General features: G+C 43.2%; 2 protein-coding genes across 10 annotated transcripts in view; one reads left to right on the top strand and one right to left on the bottom strand.

Moving 5' to 3' along the window:
* The window catches only part of IMMP2L (inner mitochondrial membrane peptidase subunit 2), a 530,240-nt gene that overhangs the window by 283,099 nt on the left and 228,534 nt on the right, over positions 1-18,607 (bottom strand). The window lies entirely within an intron of this gene.
* The window catches only part of LRRN3 (leucine rich repeat neuronal 3), a 100,150-nt gene continuing 96,289 nt past the window's right edge, over positions 14,747-18,607 (top strand). For both annotated transcript variants that reach the window (XR_009156075.1, XM_058190776.1), the window contains exon 1: positions 14,747-15,279. The gene's annotated coding sequence lies outside the window, so the exon portion shown is untranslated. The remainder of the gene's footprint in view (positions 15,280-18,607) is intronic.

Genomic DNA, 18,607 nt, shown 5'->3' with positions numbered 1-18,607 from the left:
GAAAGGGAACCATAAGAAAGGACCGTCGAGAGGGCAGCTAACTGCCTCCTAATTGTATTGGGCGATAGCCCACTGTCCAACCTGTCCTGGAGGAAATCCAGGATTTGGGCTATAGAGGCCTGGAGTGGAGAAATGCCCCCACTTGCCACATAAGGAACAAAATGCCCAAGTGGCAGAATAAATCTGTTCAGTAGAAAGCCTCTGAGAAGCTTGGATAGTTCAGATGACCCTGGAGGAGAAGTTGTCCCCACTCAGGGCGCGCCGCTCAATCGCTAGGCAGTCAGCTGGAGCCACTGAGGGTCCAGGTGAACTACTGCCCCCTGGCTGAGAGAAGCTACGCCCTGAGGGATCCTCTAGGGTGGGGCTACCAACAAGGTCAATAGGTCGGTAAAACCATAGCCTGCGCAGCCAATGAGGCGCCAGAAAGACCACCTCTGCTTGTTCCTGCAGAATCTTGTATATTACCCTTGGGATGAGGGAAATTGGAGAAAACACATAAAGAACCCCTCTTGGCCACGTGGTCCAAAGAGCATCCACTCCTTCTGCCTATGGCGTTGGGAACCATGAATAAAAATGCGGAAGCTGAGGGTTCACTTGAGACAAACAAGTCTATCTCTAGGGTGTGGAACTTGGTCGTCAGAGCTCTGAAGATCGAAGGGTGCAGACGCCACTCTGAGTGGTTGATGGCCTGATGACTTAGCCAGTCCGCCTTTATGTTGGCCTCCACTGCCAAACAGCAAAAGTGCACTCCGCCCAAAGCCCCAGTCTTTTGGCCACCAGGATTAGGGACTTGGACCTGGTGCCTCCCGGACGGTTTATGTGTGCTTTTGTAGCGACATTGTCTGTGAGCACTAGACATGGCTGCCAGATAGATGTCTCCAAAAGTACCGGAGAGCCAGATATACCGCTTGCAACTCTAGCTAGTTGATGTTTTGATGCTGCTCGTGGGCACTCCACTTGCCCTGTGCTACTTGCATCTGGAAGTGTGCTCCCCAGCCGAAGAGGCTGGCGTCCGATGTCACCACCAGCCTTTGGGGTCATGGAATTGGCAGCCCTTGGTGATGGCTGGCAACCACCACCAGGTGAGGGAGCTGAGCACCTACTTCGAGACCGACACATTGGTTGTTGATGTTCCTCTGCCTGCCTTCTGGAATGGTAAAAGGAACTATTGAAGATCTCTAGCATGTAAATGAGCCCAGGGAATGATGGAAATAGCCGAAATCATTTTACCCAGGAGCTGAGAAAATAAGAAAGGGGACGTCTTTTGGTCCTGTTGAATTCTGGCCACAAGGGCCCTCAGACTATCGTGACGCTCCTGGGACAAATAGACCCTGCCTTCACTGGAATCTGTTGTGTCTTGTCCACTCTCACCGCAGCCAGGGTCTGCTTATCTGCTCCCGAACACAGAGGAATGTATGCCTCCCGGCCCCAGTCCTGGCTCCATGCCCAGACAAGCTGCAGAGGAGGGGGCACCTCCCGGTCCCAGCCCTGGCTCCATGCCCAAGCAGGCTGCAGAGGAGGGAGCACCCCCTGGCCCCAGCCCTGGCTCCATGCCCAGGCAGGCGGAGCAGCTGGACCCCTCCCCCTCCTCCACAGCATGTGAGCCTGAGGAAAGTTTACTTCCAACAGCTGATTGGAGTGACCCTCGCATCAGAAGATTGGATAGGCAGAGGCAACAGAAGGAAGGGAGGGGCAGGCCTTAATGAGTGCTGAGTCATGGAGCCACACCCCATGGCCTATATAAAGGATCTGCTTTCTGGCAGTCTCTGAGTCAGGCAAAGTCGAACTTATCTTGCTGAAGTCACTTACTGGTCTCCTGCCTGCTCTGAGGACTTTGCTAGGACTTTGGGCAGAGCTGCAGAGGCAAGCCTGATTCGGATTTCCCTGACCCGGCCGTCAGCGGAGGAGTGGGGCACGACAGGAATCAATTATTGCCCCCAAATGGAGCAGGTGGGTGGAAGGAGTCAGGTGACTCTTCTCCACATTAATGGAGAACCCGTGAGAAGAGAGGACCTGAAGTGTTACCTGGAGGTCCTTGGCTGCTCGTTGTTCAGAGAGAGACAAAATCAAAATGTCATCTAAGTAACACTGTTAACGGATAGCTCTGGCCCTGAGAGAGCGGCCAAGGATGCTAGAACCTTGGTGAAACAATGGGGAAGAAAACCCAAAGGGCAAAGCCCTGTATTGATAATGGGCCCCCGCATAACAAAATCTGAGAAATTTTCTTTGAGGGGGAAAAATGGGAATATGAATTTAGGCCTCAGTGAGGTCAATAGAGGTGAGGAGGTCGCTCCTCCTAACGCTGTCGAGAATGGATCGTAAAGATTGCATTTTGAACTGTTTATATACAATATAATGGTTCAGACATTTAAGGTCCAGAATCAGTCCCCACACACACACACCCCCAACGCTTTAAGAACAAGGAATACACGAGAATAAAATCCCCGTCTGAATTGATCTTTAGGCATGTTCTAGATTGCCCTAATTGTCAAAAGATGTTGTATAGCAAAATCCATGAGGGATCTTTTATTCTTGTCCCGAGAAAGCGGGCATCGTATGAAAAATGTAGGAGGAGTGGAGAGAAATTCCAGGGATAAATAGTATCCCTAACCCATTTATCAGAAGTAGGATTCTCCCAGAGGTCAGCAAAAAGGGCCAATCTGCCGCCAATGGGAGGACCAGAAATGCAGCTAACAATGCTGGCTGATTGACCAGCCTCCTCCCCCTCAAAAGGGCTGTCTAGTCAAAAAGGGTCTGCCCCTGGAAGACCTGTCTTGAGATCCCCTCTGTCTCTGATTGGTAGTGAAAGCTTTATCAAAGATAATACTTAGGGGTTCTGCTATATTAATGGAAAGTTTTTTTAAGAAGTATGCACATAGTCCACCGGGTCCAATAGAAAGCGATGGTTTTAAGTTGTGAAGAGCTTTTCCAACGTTGTCTTCTGTGTAATCTATACGAGTTAAATCATCATAATTATTGCTGGTTCGTTTGTGGAATGTCGGATATGTGTTATCGGAGTTAACAAAAACTGAGCCAAAGAAAATGTTGAAGAGGTTTGCTTTAACTGTTTCGTCATTGCATTCTTTGTTGTTAGAATCTTTTAGTGGTGGGATGGATCTTGAGTCTTTAAGTTTATTAAAGAATGTTTAATAAAATGTTAAGAAATGTTAAGAAAATGTTAAGAAGCAGTCCAGTAAATGGGTGCCAAAGGCAGTCTGTTCAATCTGCCAGCAGTACAAAATGGCCGTCAAAAGACAATCTGCAAACCTGTCAGCAGGATCTGTCAGCAGGGTAAAATGGCTGCCAAAGGCAATCTGCCTGATCTGGCAGCAATCCCACAATGGCTGAAAAAGGCAATCAGCCTTGTAAAATAGTGTAGATGATCAGGCCAACTTCCAGGCTTCCCAGCCAGGCAGCAGAGTCAATAAATGCAGCAACTTCCAAAAAGCAAAGGTTAAAACCTGGAGGCCTATTAGACAGCAGAAAAACCACTCTGTTTGAATTTAACGACAAACAAAATGTGGCTGGCAACTGACAGCTGTAACTGGGAGCACAGAGCTCCTCTCAATGGCCACTCACCTTAGAAGCTCAAATTGGAGTGCGAAGCTCCCAAAAAGCTGCCTCAAAGCCGGGGAGGAAATCCAATGCAAAGGGCTGCTGCCGAGCAAGGCAGGCTGGTGAAAAACAGAGTGCAAAGCTCCACTGAATCCACAAGCGTTGGGTGGCATTTGACAGCTTTCAAAAGCACATGACTGCTCGAGCAGCCCACAAAGGAGCGCGAAACTCCCTTAATGCAGCAATGGCAGAGACATCTTGAAAGCCGTCAACCAGACAACCAGGGGAGCACAAAAGCTCCACACTACTCCTCCGGCCACAGGGAGCACAAGCCACTTCCCAAGCTGTTCCTGGGAGTGCTAAACTCCACACCGCTCCGGAAGGGGCATTGGTTCTTGCCTGACACGCACCTTCTCGTTGAGTGGAGACAGCAGCCAGGAATGGGTTGCACTCATCCTTCAGATTAGAGGATTGAGTCTGATAAAGTTGATAAGTCCTGCCTCTGTTGCTAGGGATCCAGCTTTTGATGAAGACGAAGAAGCAGACTCGACACGTCGAAAAAGGAAAGATAAGTAGACCACATACCCACAGACCAGACAAAAAAGGGGGGGGCTGGCTGCTGTCTCCACTCAACGAGAAGGTGCGTGTCAGGTAAGAACCAATGCCCCTTCTCCGTATTGGTGGAGACAGCAGTCAGGAATGGGACATACCAAAGCTCCATGTCCCTAACTATAGGCGGGTCCTCATCTGGTCTCCAGAGTCCCCTTCAGTAAAAACTTGCTGTAAAACCCTGCGCCCAAAGGCCGCTTCAGCAGAAGCAAATCTGTTCTGTTTCCCTTCCCCCAATACTCCCAGCAAAGAGTCCGTCAGAGGCCTTCCTTTTTTTCCTTTTATTTACATAGATACATGTCCTGGCCACGTCTACCCACGGGCCTGCCAAGTTTCTGGAGATAATGAGGAAATTATAGATAAGGCCAGAATTACTCACGAATATATTCTTCCCTCCATGAATTAGCTCGCGCCAAATTCATTGCTTTGTCCAAGACAAAAAACCAGGAAGTCCCGCCTCCTATTTATAGTCTCTGCAGATGTCACTGCATGACAATTATGACTTGGCTTTGTCCCAACTCTTCCGCTGCTGCGCACGCCGATCAAGCCTTCGTAATCTTGCGTCCCTCCAAAACTGTTCTTGGGGCGTTGCCAAATCAGAAGAAGGCCCGGGAGAATCAGGCCTTGCCGGCCCCTCCCTTTGAGTGGGTGCCAGGGAGGGAGAGGGCTCAAGAGAAGCAGGGCTTGCCAGGTCTTCTCCCTCATTTTCTGAATCATCCGAGTCCAGGAGTCTGGGTCCAGGAACCTGGGTCACAACAAAATCTTTCTAACTTGTAATGTTTCACAAAGGATGAAGGGGTAGTCCCTGCAGATCTCTTGCAATGACGCCTATGTTGCCCAGGCCGCCAATGTCGCCATGCTGTGGGTTGAGTGTGCCATCGCACATGCAGGTCATGGAAGGGATTGCAATTCATAGGCCTTGGCGATTGTTTGACATAACCACCTGCCAATTGTAGAAGATGTCACCTTGGCACCTAAAGATAAGAGGATAAAGGAGACAAACAATGACTCTGTTCTACATATGTCAGCAGTCCTCTTCAGGTATAAACGGAGAGCCCATTGAATGTCCAAGGAATACCAATGACGTTCCAAAGGATGCACCGGGTTAAGACAGAAGTCTGGTAACACAACCTCTTGCATCCTGTGAAAAGATGTATTAAGCTTAGGCACAAAGGACGGGTCCAATCGGAGGACTACATGGTCCACGTGAAACATGCAAAGATACTTCTGAATAGAGAGGGCTGCAAGTTCCAAGATCCGCCTTGCGGAAGTTAACGCTATTAAAAAGGTGATCTTGCATGATAACAAACGTAAACTGGCCTCACATAACGGTTCATAAGGAGCCCCTGTGAGCAAATTTAAAACAATGGAGAGGTCCCAAGAGGGATATCTATGCATGACCGGAGGACACAAATTAGTGGCCCCTTCAAAAATCGGCAAATCACTGGATCCTATGATAAAGGAGGAGAATGTTTTGTAGTCAACACCATAGCCAGAGCTGCCACCTGTCTCCTAAGAGTATTAGGAACAAGTCCCTTATCCAGTCTGTCCTGTAGAAACTCCAGGACATGTGACACCTGAAGAGGTAGAATCCCAACTCGATCGCCCCAAGCACAAAAGACCTGCCAAGTGGCAGAGTAAATGCATTCCGTAGAGGGTCTACAGGAAGCCTGTATGGTCCGGATAAGCCTGGAGGAGATGTTGTCCTCTTTCAGGGTGCGCCGCTCAAGTGCCAGGCGGTCAGTTGTATCCATTGCAGATCCAGATGGACTACCACCCCCTGGCTGAGTGGAGCGACGCTCAGGGGAATCTGCCAGGGTGGAGCCACCGATAGGGATACTAGATTGGCAAACGAAGGCTGCCTTGGCCAGTGGGGCGCCAGAAGAATGACCTCCGCCAGCTCCTTGAGAATTTTGCACACTACCTTCGCCAGAAGAGGTAGAGGCGGAAAGGCGTACAGAAGACCCTTCGGCCACGGGCTGCGGAGAGCGTCCTCTCCCTCTGCCTGGGGCATCGGTAACCTCACAAAAAAATGGGGGAGCTGGGTATTCGACTGGGTCGCAAAAAGATCCACCTCTGGAACAACAAAGTGTGTTATCAGAGCCTTGAAGATCACTGGATTCAGGTGCCATTCCGAGTGATCAATGTTCTGGCGGCTCAACCAATCTGCCTGTACAGTGAAGGTGCCAGAAATGTGCTCGGCAGTCAGAGAAGCAAGATGTTCCTCCAACCAGAGGGCCAAGCGTTTGGCCTCCAACATCAGACCCTGGGACCTGGTGCCCCCTTGCTGGTTTATATGTGCCATTGTGGCAATATTGACTGTGAGCACCAAGACATGCTCACCGGAAAGTGCCCTGTGAAAGTGACAGAGCGCCAGATAAACCACCCGCAACTCCAGCCAATTGATATTGTGACATTGTTCGTGGACCGACCATTCGCCCTGAGCCAAGTTCGACTGGAAATGAGCTCCCCAGCCGGATAGGCTGGCATCCGTCATAACAACCAGCCGTCGCGGATTGTGGAACAGACAGCCTTTGGAAAACGCCAGTGACCGCCACCAGCTGAGTGACTGGAGGATGTCCTTGGCTGATGAAGAGCCTCTGCCTACCTTCTGGAATGGCAAAAGAAACCATTGAAGGTCCCTAGCATGTAATCGGGCCCATGGGGTGATGGAGATGGTTGAGTTCATCTACCCCAGGAATTGTGAGAGCAGGAAAAGGGAGACCCTACATTCACACTGGACTCTAGCAACCAAGTCCCTCAAACTATCCTGCCTCTCCCGGGATAGGTACATTCTGCCTTCAACTGAATCAATTACCGCTCCTAGATGAAGAATGCGGGTCACAGGAGTCAATTGACTCTTTTCTCTATTAACGGTAAACCCGTGATCTGCCAGACATTGTAGTGCCACTTGCAAAACCACAATGGCACCCTGTGCTGAATGGGATAAAATTAAGATGTCATCCAGGTAGCACTGGAGATGTATTGCCTGAGATCTAAGGGAAACAGCTAACGAAGCTAAGACCTTAGTAAAACACCGGGGGGGGGGGGGGGCAGAGGAGAGACCAAAGGGCAAAGCCTGATATTGGTAATGAACGCCATTATAGTAAAACCACAAAACCCGCTGATGAGCAGGAAGAATCGGAATATTCAGTAATATCAATGGAAGTGAGGAAGTCGCCCTTCCTGATGCCGTCTAAAATAGATTGTAGAGACTGCATTTTGAACCTTCTATAGATAATGTACTGGTTCAAACGTTTAAGGTCCAGAATAGGTCTCCACCCCCCCCCTGAGGATTTCGGAACCAGAAACAATAGGGAATAAAACCCTAGCCCGTGTTGATCCTCCGGCACCTTCTGAATTGCATTTATCTATAGAAGGTGTTGTACCGCAGCTGATACGAGGACCCTCTGGTTTGCGTCACGAGACACTGGGCAGTGAATAAAGAATTTATGAGGAAGGGAGACAAATTCAAGGGATAGACCAGATCTTACCGTATCCCTGCTCAGCAGTCAGATGTAGTCTTGTCCCAACAGTCGGCATAGAGAGCCAATCTGCTGCCAATAGGAGAACTACAGTGGTAGTTAATGGCAGCACTGGAACGAATGACTTCCTCCCCTGCGAAAGGGCCATTTACTCATATACGGTCTACCCCGGACAGGCTTGTCCTGTGATCGCCTCTGCCTGGAACCATATGACCCCTGAAAATGGGAAGACCCAGCCCCCCAGTCTGACCCCTGAAAGGAAGGGCAATGGGAAAAGGGAAGAAAACGGGATTCCCCTCAGCCTTGGGCCGTAGGCAAAAATTTTCTCTTATCTCTCGTTTCGATAAGTAGCGGTTCCAGGGCATCTCCAAACAATTTGTTCTCACCAAGAGAGCACATGCCAGTTGCCATTTATGGTGTGCATCTGCCTGCCAATTACGTAACCATAGCAGATGCCGGGCTGCAACTGCAGAAGGCATAGCCCGAGAGGCAAAGCAAGCCGAATGCAAGGTAGCATCTGCCGAAAATTGCACGGCTGCAACAATTTTGTTGAGGTCCTGTTGAGCCCTAGTGTCCTCTGGTGGGAGCTTTTCTTGCGATTGTTTAAGCCATAGTAACGTGGCTCTGTTAAAAAACGAGGCCGTGGCAGCAGATGAAATGGCCCAAGCGGCCTCTTGGTGCGCCCTCTCTAGCACCTGATTTGGTCGCCTGTCATCAGGTCCCAAGGCCTTTTCAGGCTGGCCCAGAATAGAAGAAGGAAGCGACAATGGGAGCATCCACTGTGGGCGATTGCAATATTGACGCCAAATCGGAAGCTACATTGAAATGACGCTTATCGGTAGACGACGGAAGTGGAGCTGCCATAGGGGATTACCACTGCCGCTTGACAACGTCGACAAACAAACGAGGGGCTGGTATCATGTCCACAGCTCAATCAGAAAACAGTGAATCCACCGGTCCTCACGACGGAGTAGAGGCAGCCTTGCCTGCTGGAGAGTGAATCTGAGCCACCTTGGTGGCCTTGAAGAGCAGCAATTTAAACAGGTTAGGAGGAAACAGACCCATGAATGCTGGCTGGCCAGGTACCAGTCAGGCAAAATGGTGCTAAATCGTTGGCAGCCATTTTCAAAATGGCGATCGCAGTAAAAAAGAGCGCGAAGTTCCATAGTGAGAATTGCCACTGCCGCTGATCCATCCCAGCCGAAGCCGGTCTTTTACAATGAGGGAAGCAGTCCCAGGGCTATGGCCAATGCAGGAGGGCCAAAAGGAGTGCAAGAAAGCTCCATCAGAAAGGTCCGTTCAGGCAGAAGACGCTTCTGTCACTCAAACAAGCCGCCCGATAAGCTCCTGCAAAAAGCCGAAAGGCTCGCAATCCGACTTCCCTCTGGTCTCGGGAGTGCGAAGCTCCACTATCCGACCGGCAGCAGCCTTTGGGAGCGCTAGACTCTGCCACTCAGTCCTGGATCGCCTGTTATTAAACGGAACAAGGAAAAAGCCCTTAATAGAGTTCAATATAATTCGAAAGGGACTTTTCAGGCAGCCGTGAGGCCCCAGACCCTGTCAGAGCCGAAGCTCCAACCTGTGGGGACTTTCCACATTCCGAAGTCAAAGATGTAACTCACAAATCCAACAAGGTTAGTCTATAAACAGTCCAAAGTCAAAACCAGAAAAAGAGGTGAAAATAGCAGTCAGGAATGAAGAGCAACTCTCGGTGTGTCTGTCCAGTCTGATGGACTGAGTCAAAAGCTGGATCCCTAGAAACAGAGGCAGGACTTATCAACTTTATCAGACTCAGTCCACCAATCTGAAGGATCAGCGCAACCCATTCCTGGCTGCTGTCTCCACCAATACGGAGAATGCCTGCCTGTTCAACGGAGGGACTCACAGCTCAAGATAAGGGAAGCAGAGAGAAAAAACTCCCCTAAAGCAGACTAGCCTAAGCTAGCTGCAGGGAAAGGGCTCAATCCACAAAAGTGAATCAGCCCTGTCACTCACAATTAGAAGTGTCAAAACTCTAACAGTCAGTTAGAAGAAAGCAGAGATGCAATTCCACAAGTCTGTCCAATCTGAAGGACTGAGTCAAAAGCTGGAAGCCCCTAGCAACAGGGGCAGGACTTCACAGCTCTGACAGAAGAACTAGAGGAGAAACTTGGAATTTTGAGAGCAAAAAAATTTAAATATTTAGGAATTTGGCTATTTGAAAAATGTACCACAATAAAGAGGGATAACTACAACACACTTCTAGTACAAATACAAAAAGATCTGGATAATTGGACTAAATTATCTATATCACTAATTGGCAGAATTTTGACAATCAAAATGAACACACTACCCAAGCTACTTTATCTATTTCAAATGGTACCAATAAAACTAGGAAAAAAATTATTTGAACAATTAAATAAAATGACATCAAAATTTATATTGGTAGGGAAAAAATGTGCATCAAATTCAAATTACTGCAAGATAGTAGAAGGAAAGGAGGTTTCAGTTTATCAGAATGGGAACTTTACTATCAAGCAGCATCCCTAACATGGATTAAAGATTGGATACATTTTAAGAATAAACTAATACTAACAATAGAAGGCCATAACCTCCAACTAGGGTGGCATGGCTTTTTTTGGAATGGGAAAAATAAATCACATACCTACTTTCAAAGACATATGCTAAGAGATGCCCTACTGAAAGTTTAGGAAAAGATCAAAAATAATCATTATACAAAGATCCCAATTTGGTTGTCTACAATGGAAGCAATGATATATCCTAATATCACAGATCTAGACAAAATGGTGAGATACATAGAATTATTAGATACAAAAGGAGAATTGAAATCAGTACAAGACCTGAAAAAACAAGGAATAAATTTGGATTGGTGGCCATATTTGCAAATTAAAACTAGATTTTAAAAAGATAAGAAACAATTTGGCATAAACAGGAAACAATCGGAATTAGATAAAATATTATTAGGAGAAAAATGATTACAAATATTTATAATTAACTTTTAAGATACAAATTGGAAGAAGAGACAGTGAAAGAAATGATGATAAGTTGGGCTAGGAATTTTGAATATACTATAAAATTGGAAAAATGGGGAAAATTTTGGGAAACAAATTACAAATTGACTATGGCAGTAACATATAAAGAAAATGTCTATAAAATTTTTATAGGTGGCATTTAGCACCAGCGAGATTGGCAAAAATGTACCCCAATCTGTCACCTAAATGTTGGAGATGTGGCCACAAATTAGGAACATACTACCACATGTGGTGAATGTGCCCCAGTATTATTTTTTGGCATAAAATCAGAAGATGGTTAGAAGAGATTACACTCCAGAAGATTGATTTTAAACCAGAGGTGTTTCTTCTAGGAATGATTGATAAGGAAACTGAAAAAAGTCTGTACTATATAATGTTGCACATATTAACAGTGGCCAGAATTGCTCTGGTACAAATGTGGAAACAGATTAACACACCACCGGAAGAAATAATAATTTAAAAAATCCTCGAATGTGCTACAATGGATAAAATGACAATGGAGATTAAAGAAAAAGATGATTTGGATTACTACAAAGTGTGGAACAGATTTTATGTGTGGCTAGAAAATAGAAATCAAAATGAGTAATAAGAATGTAAATTTTGACTTGCAGAAATTTAAGAGTGTTGAATATTGGTAAGGATAAAATACTGACTATGTCAATATACAGGATGTAAATATAAATATAAAACAAAATTGTATATAAAAATGCTCAATATGGTTATACAAGAATACGGGATTATTTAGAAAGATTGAATTTAATAGCAAGGAAACTGTCGATGCAGAAAGTTGAAATATATTATATAATGTTGTTATATTTGCTTTATATTTTGTATTTTAATGTTTGATGTATGTGTATGTGTATGTCTTCTTTCCTTTTTTTCCTTTTTCTTCTTTTCTTTTTTTGGTTGTCTTTTTTCATTATGTTTTTGGTTTTAAAAATGTAAAATATTCAATAAAAACTATTTTAAAAAATAAATAATATTAGTTTACTAAATGTTCAGTTTAGCATTTATTTGTAGGTATCCCATCTCCAAATTCCCCAAAGAACTCAGAATATAAATGGTTAATATATTATAAAATTAATACAGGCACTCATAGAAGACAAATATTTTCACGAATAATTGTTGCATTCAGAACAATGGCTTCTTATACTATTCATCCATGTTTCAAAAATCACTAGATACTATCTCTATAATAAAGGTATACGTAGCTGTTATTGAAAGAAATATCCATCAGGGTTCAGTTCCAAGTGGGGAAAAAGACACTGGAAACATGAAGACTGCTTGGAAAGATGGTTTAATGGTGGTCAGGATCACATGGCTTGAGTTCCTGAACAGAAAAGGGGCGAGATGCTGTGCGCACACTGGCTTTATGCTCTCTCTGAGCTTTGAATTTCCTGGGGCACAAGAAGAGTGTCCTGACTGGTTGTCAGACTCCCAGGGGGTGGGGGTCTTAGCTAGCCTTGCTGGCTGATGTAATCTTCCCAGGTGTCATGTGGTGAGTTTCTGTTGTTAGCTGGGTCCTATTGTGTTGCAGATGATGGCCCATTGACAAAGGTGGGGGAATGGGTGAACTTGGCTGAGGCCTTAATGGCCCATTGACAAAGGTGGGCGGGGGAGGCAGGAAACTGCAGGGAGCTGCTTTCTCCTTAAAATTTTTTAAATTTTTTAAATGCTTTCTCCTTAAAACCTAGGTCTTGAACAACTTGTAACTAACAATACAAGACTCAACAACTGCCTTGATCTCATCTTCTGCAACAATTCAAACTCAATTTACGGACTACAAATTAAAGAACCTTTTTCCAACAGTGACCACTGCATGATTGATTTTCATCTCAATATACGTCCATACTTAAATCGTCATAACAACAATACTCCCAACTACAACTTCAAAAAAGCCAATTACGACCTTATAAACAACGATCTTTCATTTCTGGACTGGCAAAATCTGTTTGCAACCTGCATAACCGCTGAAGACCACTATAGAGTCTTCCTACTTGAAATCAATAGAGTCATTAAACTATATGTACCACAAATGACTACCATGATCAAGAAAAACAAACTACCCATATCAATAAAAAAGCTTCAATCAAAAAAAAAATCCCTCTGGAAAAGAAACAAAAAAGGCTATGTTACAAATTTCAAAAACCGCTACAGAAACATATGCAACCAAATAAAAACTGAATGCACAAATTACCACACCAAGCAAGAAGAGAACCTTCTGCGCACAAATTCCAATCGTGCCTTTTATAATTTTGTTAACAATAAACTTAAAGACTCAAGATCCATCCCACCACTAAAAGATTCTAACAACAAAGAATGCAATGACAAAACAGTTAAAGCAAACCTCTTCAACATTTTCTTTGGCTCAGTTTTTGTTAACTCCGATAACACATATCTGACACCACTGACAATACTTCTATCATTCAAAACGACCTTGATCATCTAACCGCTTGGTCTAAAAATTGGCAGCTCCAAATTTCAACCAGCAAAAGCTCAGTCTTACATATAGGAAAAAAGAACCCAAAAACTAAGTACATACTAGATGGACATTACCTTACAGACGACCCCCATCCCATTAAAGACCTTGGAGTTTTCATGTCAAATGATCGAAGTGCCAAAGCCCACTGCAACTACATAGCAAAAAAAGCTCTAAGGGTTGTAAACCTAATTTTGCGCAGCTTCTTTTCCAAAAACACCACACTACTAACCAGAGCATATAAAACATTTGCTAGACCAATTCTAGAATACAGCTCGCCTGTTTGGAACCCTCACCACATCTCTGACATCAATACAATTGAATGTGTCCAGAAATATTTTACAAGAAGAGTTCTCCATTCCTCTGAAAACAATAAAATACCCTATCCCACCAGACTTGAAATCCTAGGTTTAGAAAACTTGGAACTCCGTCGCCTTCGACAAGACCTAAGTTTAACTCACAGAATCATCTATTGTAATGTCTTTCCTGTTAAAGACTACTTCATTTTAATTGCAATAATACTAGAGCAACCAATAGATTTAAACTTAATGTCAACCGCTTTAATCTAGATTGCAGAAAATATGACTTCTGTAACAGAATCAGTGCTTGGAATACTTTACCTGACTCTGTGGTCTCTTCTCATAATCCTAAAAGCTTTAACCAAAAACTTTCTACTATTGACCTCACCCCATTCCTAAGAGGACCATAAGGGGCGTGCATAAGCACACAAACGTGCCTACCGTTCCTGTCCTATGGGTTTTTTTTATTTTCTTCTTCCTATATATATATATATGCTTATACCTCCTTATATTTACTCATATATGTGTTTATATACTATATAATCTTTTTTTGTATGATACCTGACAAAAATAAATAAATAAATAAATATGTTTCTCCATTTCTCTCATCCAGGGAAATATAATATTCTGCCTTTTTAAATATTTTCTTAAAATATTTCATTCTTCTAGGAGGGGGGTGGGTGCTAACTTCCTACACTGTCAAGCCAAAAGAAATGAAAGCTAAGTTTTATTTTTTTCCACTAGAGGGTGGCATCTCAAAAGAAGGTATATTAGTAAAAATGTACAGTATAGTAAATCCAATTTTTTTAATCAAATTCTACTTGTTGATTTTCAAATTCTTATGTGCTTGAGTTTCTCTCTTTCTGTGTAAACACTTTTATAGAAAAAAATAATCAATATTTGAAGTAAATATTGTTTCTTTTTGACAAGAATGTTTTCAAACTCAGCTATATTCAGAATGCTACTTATTTAGGAAAAGTAGCATAAAAAAAAAACAAAAGAAAAAAATAAATTCAGATAGATGAGAGAGAAAGAGTCTTCTTTCTTTCTAGTCTGTTTGCTTACAAATTTCATTGATGTCTGTTTTGTGTCTCCATATTTATATTCAGGAGTGTGTAAATATGCATTTTCTATCATTCAATCAATGCATGTTGCAAAATATAAGGGAGAACAAATAGGGGAGTTTCAAACACATTAGGCTAATAAACATATTGTAGATCTTTCTCTGTGAGTGTGTGAGGAGAGGGGGAGAGTGATTCATTCTGTGCAGTGAAAGAATGCCTGAAAGCAGAGAAAGGAGAGCTCCGTGTATTTGTATCCTAAACAGTAATGTCATCTAAAAGATAGGTTGTCTCAGCCAACCAGCCTAGAGCAGCAGCAAGTCCTACATCTTGGCACTCTAAAGCTATTGGTTCCCCTCTGGGGAGTGGAGAGTTATTAATGACCACTGAGCAGGCAGCACCATGTCATTGTGACAACTGATCGGGTGAATGATGCACCACTAACCACCATGGAAACGAAAAGAAAGAAGAAGAAAAGCTAGAAGCCTCTCAGTCTCTCTCCCTCCCTCCCTCCCTCTCTCCCTTCCACCTCCTTCCCTGGATTGTGAGCTTCTGAAAGCCAGTACAGAGCTCTGGAAAAAAGTACAGGAAATTAGCAGGCTAAACAGAGATTCTCTCCTCTTATAGGATATAGAGACCGCACTAATATTATCTGTGCAGATACCGACTCAGCTTCCTAGCTTTAAATCAATATGTGGCTACCTGAATTAAGGAATAAAATATGCACGAGTATTCCAGGACTAAATTTACTTTTGTAGGGTAAGTATCTTATTTATCCTAAGTTCTGTTCTTGTGCTATTTGCTTGTGAAATGTTTCTTTTCTGTCTCTAGTTTTCAGCCTGAGCAATTTCCCATATTCCCCCTCCAGATTTTACTCTTTTGGTGAGACATACAAAGGATCCCTGTCTGCTCCAAACAATCCACAATCAAATCCTCAATCTATTTCTTCCCCAAGACTTCTGAAAGCTGAAACATACATCAAATGGCTTGAATAAAGGGATTCTCAGTATCCTCAAGGCAAAATGAAACAGCCCACTTTCTCTGTTTGGAAACCAATTACATGCAGCACATGGCAATTTTTAACCCCCTTCCAAGGGCTGAATTACAGCAAATGCCACTGCATGTCATACTGTAACCTAGCAGCTACCGAAAAGGAAGGCTGATTAAGATAATCACGTTCCAATTTAATGTCTCCCAGATCAGACTTTTAAGAATTGTTGTAGATTACTCCACACACACACACACACATACCTGGTAGTCAGAAAGGCAATGTCCCTATTAGTAATGCAGCTGGAACTGGCATATATAAGGTTAAAAAAAGACAGTTCTCATCTCCTCTGGTAATTGAAAGGATTATAACATAAACCATTAAAGAAAATTTCTGATAGAAAACCTGGGGTCAGAAGACTGTATATTCATTCTTTGATGTTGATATTATTGTTATTGCTTGTTATGGAATATCTGAGATATTTGCTTGAAAACGGGAGTGAGGAAATGGTCTTGATTTGTACTAGCTCTGCCTACTTCTAACCAGTAGCATAATTTGAATCAATAGGGCTGTGTGCTTAAATTAGGTAAAGGTAAAGGTTTCCCTCACACATATGTGCTAGTCGTTGCCGACTCTAGGGGGCGGTGCTCATTTCCGTTTCAAAGCCGAAGAGCCAGCGCTGTCCGAATACGTCTCCGTGATCATGTGGCCGGCATGACTCAACACCAAAGGCGCACGGAACGCTGTTACCTTCCCACCAAAGGTGGTCCCTATTTTTTCTACTTGCATTTTTACGTGCTTTCGAAACTGCTAGGTTGGCAGAAGCTGGGACAAGTAACAGGAGCTCACCCCATTACACGGCAGCACTAGGGATTCGAACCGCTGAGCTGTCGACCTTTCGATCGACAAGCTCAACGTCCTAGCCCCTGAGCCACCGTGTCCCTTCTGTGCTTAAATTAGAAGGAACCAAATGGATAAAACAGGCAAGATTGACAAGATAGCTTTGATGTGTGTATTCATGTGCATAAGAAGTAGTGCAGGCACAGATACAGGAAGAGGACATAACATAACCAAACCAAACCAAACCAAACCAAACCTTGTTAACATATTTAATATAAAGATATCAATAGTGGATCTGAATAAAAAAAGTTTCTTGTTCCTATAGGCTTCCAGTATGAATAGAAAGTGGCACCGTGCTTTCCAAAACAGTTCTTGTGTAGTATTTTGTGTGTGTAAGCTGAGGAATCACACATCTCCTCAAATGCCTGCTTTTGCTCCGTTCCTGCCCACAAAAATTTTTTAGAGGAAGCCTGCTCCCTCTCCAGCAGCTCTTTCTCTGAAAGTTAATATTGGCTCTGCAGTATTCAGTGCAAGCAGGGAGGGGGCAAGAGAGAAAACAACTTCTCTTCCTGAAACTAGTCACTTTCCCATAAAGAAGTCAGGAGAAGGGATGGGGGCTCAAAGCCAAGGATTGGCCAAGAAATCAGCTGCCCTTTCTAAAAGATGGGAAGAAAGCAACCCTAATAAAACCCAACTTTTTGTACTCAAGATAATAAATGAGTTTAAGGCAATTATTCCTTTTTAGGTTACAGTACAGAAGCAAGGTAGAAAAGCTATTGTTATTGGCAAACCTGCCATTCTCCACAGCTGCAGCTTTCCTTTTTCTCTTTGCAAATCTGATTTGCTATGCAACAACAAAAACAATTGCTTTTAACCTACCTTCTTAGGCACTTTTTAGCTGTTTCAGAGAGCTGCATCTTTATGTTTTCAGCTCATGCAAATGTGTTTCATTGCAGTCATGAAATAAATCATACTGCATTTTGGGTCATATTGTAAATGCATTGCTTTCATGAACACAGGGACAGAATGATTTGTATGGATGTAACAGTACAAATGTTGATAACTGAGACCTTTGGCTAAACTGTAGGCAATCAAATGTAATCCAAGCTAGTTTAGCTAACAAGTCTATGTATGGTATATGATTCTAACCATTTAAAGTATCACCTTAGAGCTTTTCAAAATACAGCTCCCCCTTTTTCTAATTATCTCCATAGTGATAGTAACACTTATGCATGTTCTTAATACCCAGTCTTCACAGGAATATTCTTGTTAAATCTGCTAATATATTCTTTACAAAATTTACTCTTTCTCTACCTACTAACCTCGCTGTTGTATTTTGCAATCGCATTAAATCATCTGAAATAATCAGATACATATGCTTATATTTTAGAGAGGCACCAGTCGGGACTTTTTTTTTTAAGTATTACTTCAAAATACTATGGAAACATGTGTTGTTAGTAATCATACTCTGTTGATTACTCATACTCATACTCAATTTAGCTAATTGCTAGAAAAGCAAATTGATTTTTCTTTGAGCTTCCCATTGAAACCAGATATCCTAGCTCAGGGGTATCACGTCTTCCCGGCAGCATCACGTGACATATAGGGACTTTTCCCCCTTTGCTAAACTGTGCATGGACATAGCCAGTGTGTGACGCATCCAGCCCATGGGCCGGGAGTTTGACAGTCCTAACTATTGTAATCACAGAAAATACTGGGAAGGAAAGGAAGGGAAGAAGTCCCATTTTTTATTTTAATCAAATATTTATTTACTTATTCATTTAATTTTCATATAAATAGAAATGCAACTTAATCATTGTATCCAATAACTGAGGACAATTACAGAGTCAGCATATTGCCCCAAACAATCTGGATCCTTATTTTATTGACCTTGGAAGGATGGAAGGCTGAGTCAACCTTGAGCCGGTAAGATTCGAACTGCCGAACTGCTGGTAGCTGGCAGTCAGCAGAAGTAATTCTAACCAGTGAGCCACCATGGTTACTCCAACTTTTTGACAAGATACATATGAGTTCATGCATAATTAAGTTCAGGCCTTACTAAAAGGAGGCAAGTTGACTATAAATACATTGTATTTAAAAAGTAGGAATAAACTAAAGGGCAATTTCTGGCACCTTAAAAAACATATCCCCAGTTTAATGGAATATTCTGTGATTGAAAAGCAGACACAGAAATCTAATATACTTTCAGAAATCAATCTACAAATGTAGAAAAACATGACAATAAAAACTGATATAAAA

The sequence above is a fragment of the Ahaetulla prasina genome, chromosome 7 (assembly GCF_028640845.1).
Source record: "Ahaetulla prasina isolate Xishuangbanna chromosome 7, ASM2864084v1, whole genome shotgun sequence".
Taxonomy (NCBI): Eukaryota; Metazoa; Chordata; class Lepidosauria; order Squamata; family Colubridae; genus Ahaetulla; species Ahaetulla prasina.
The sequence above is the reverse complement of the archived record's forward strand: the minus strand, read 5'-3'. Positions and strand labels throughout refer to the sequence as shown.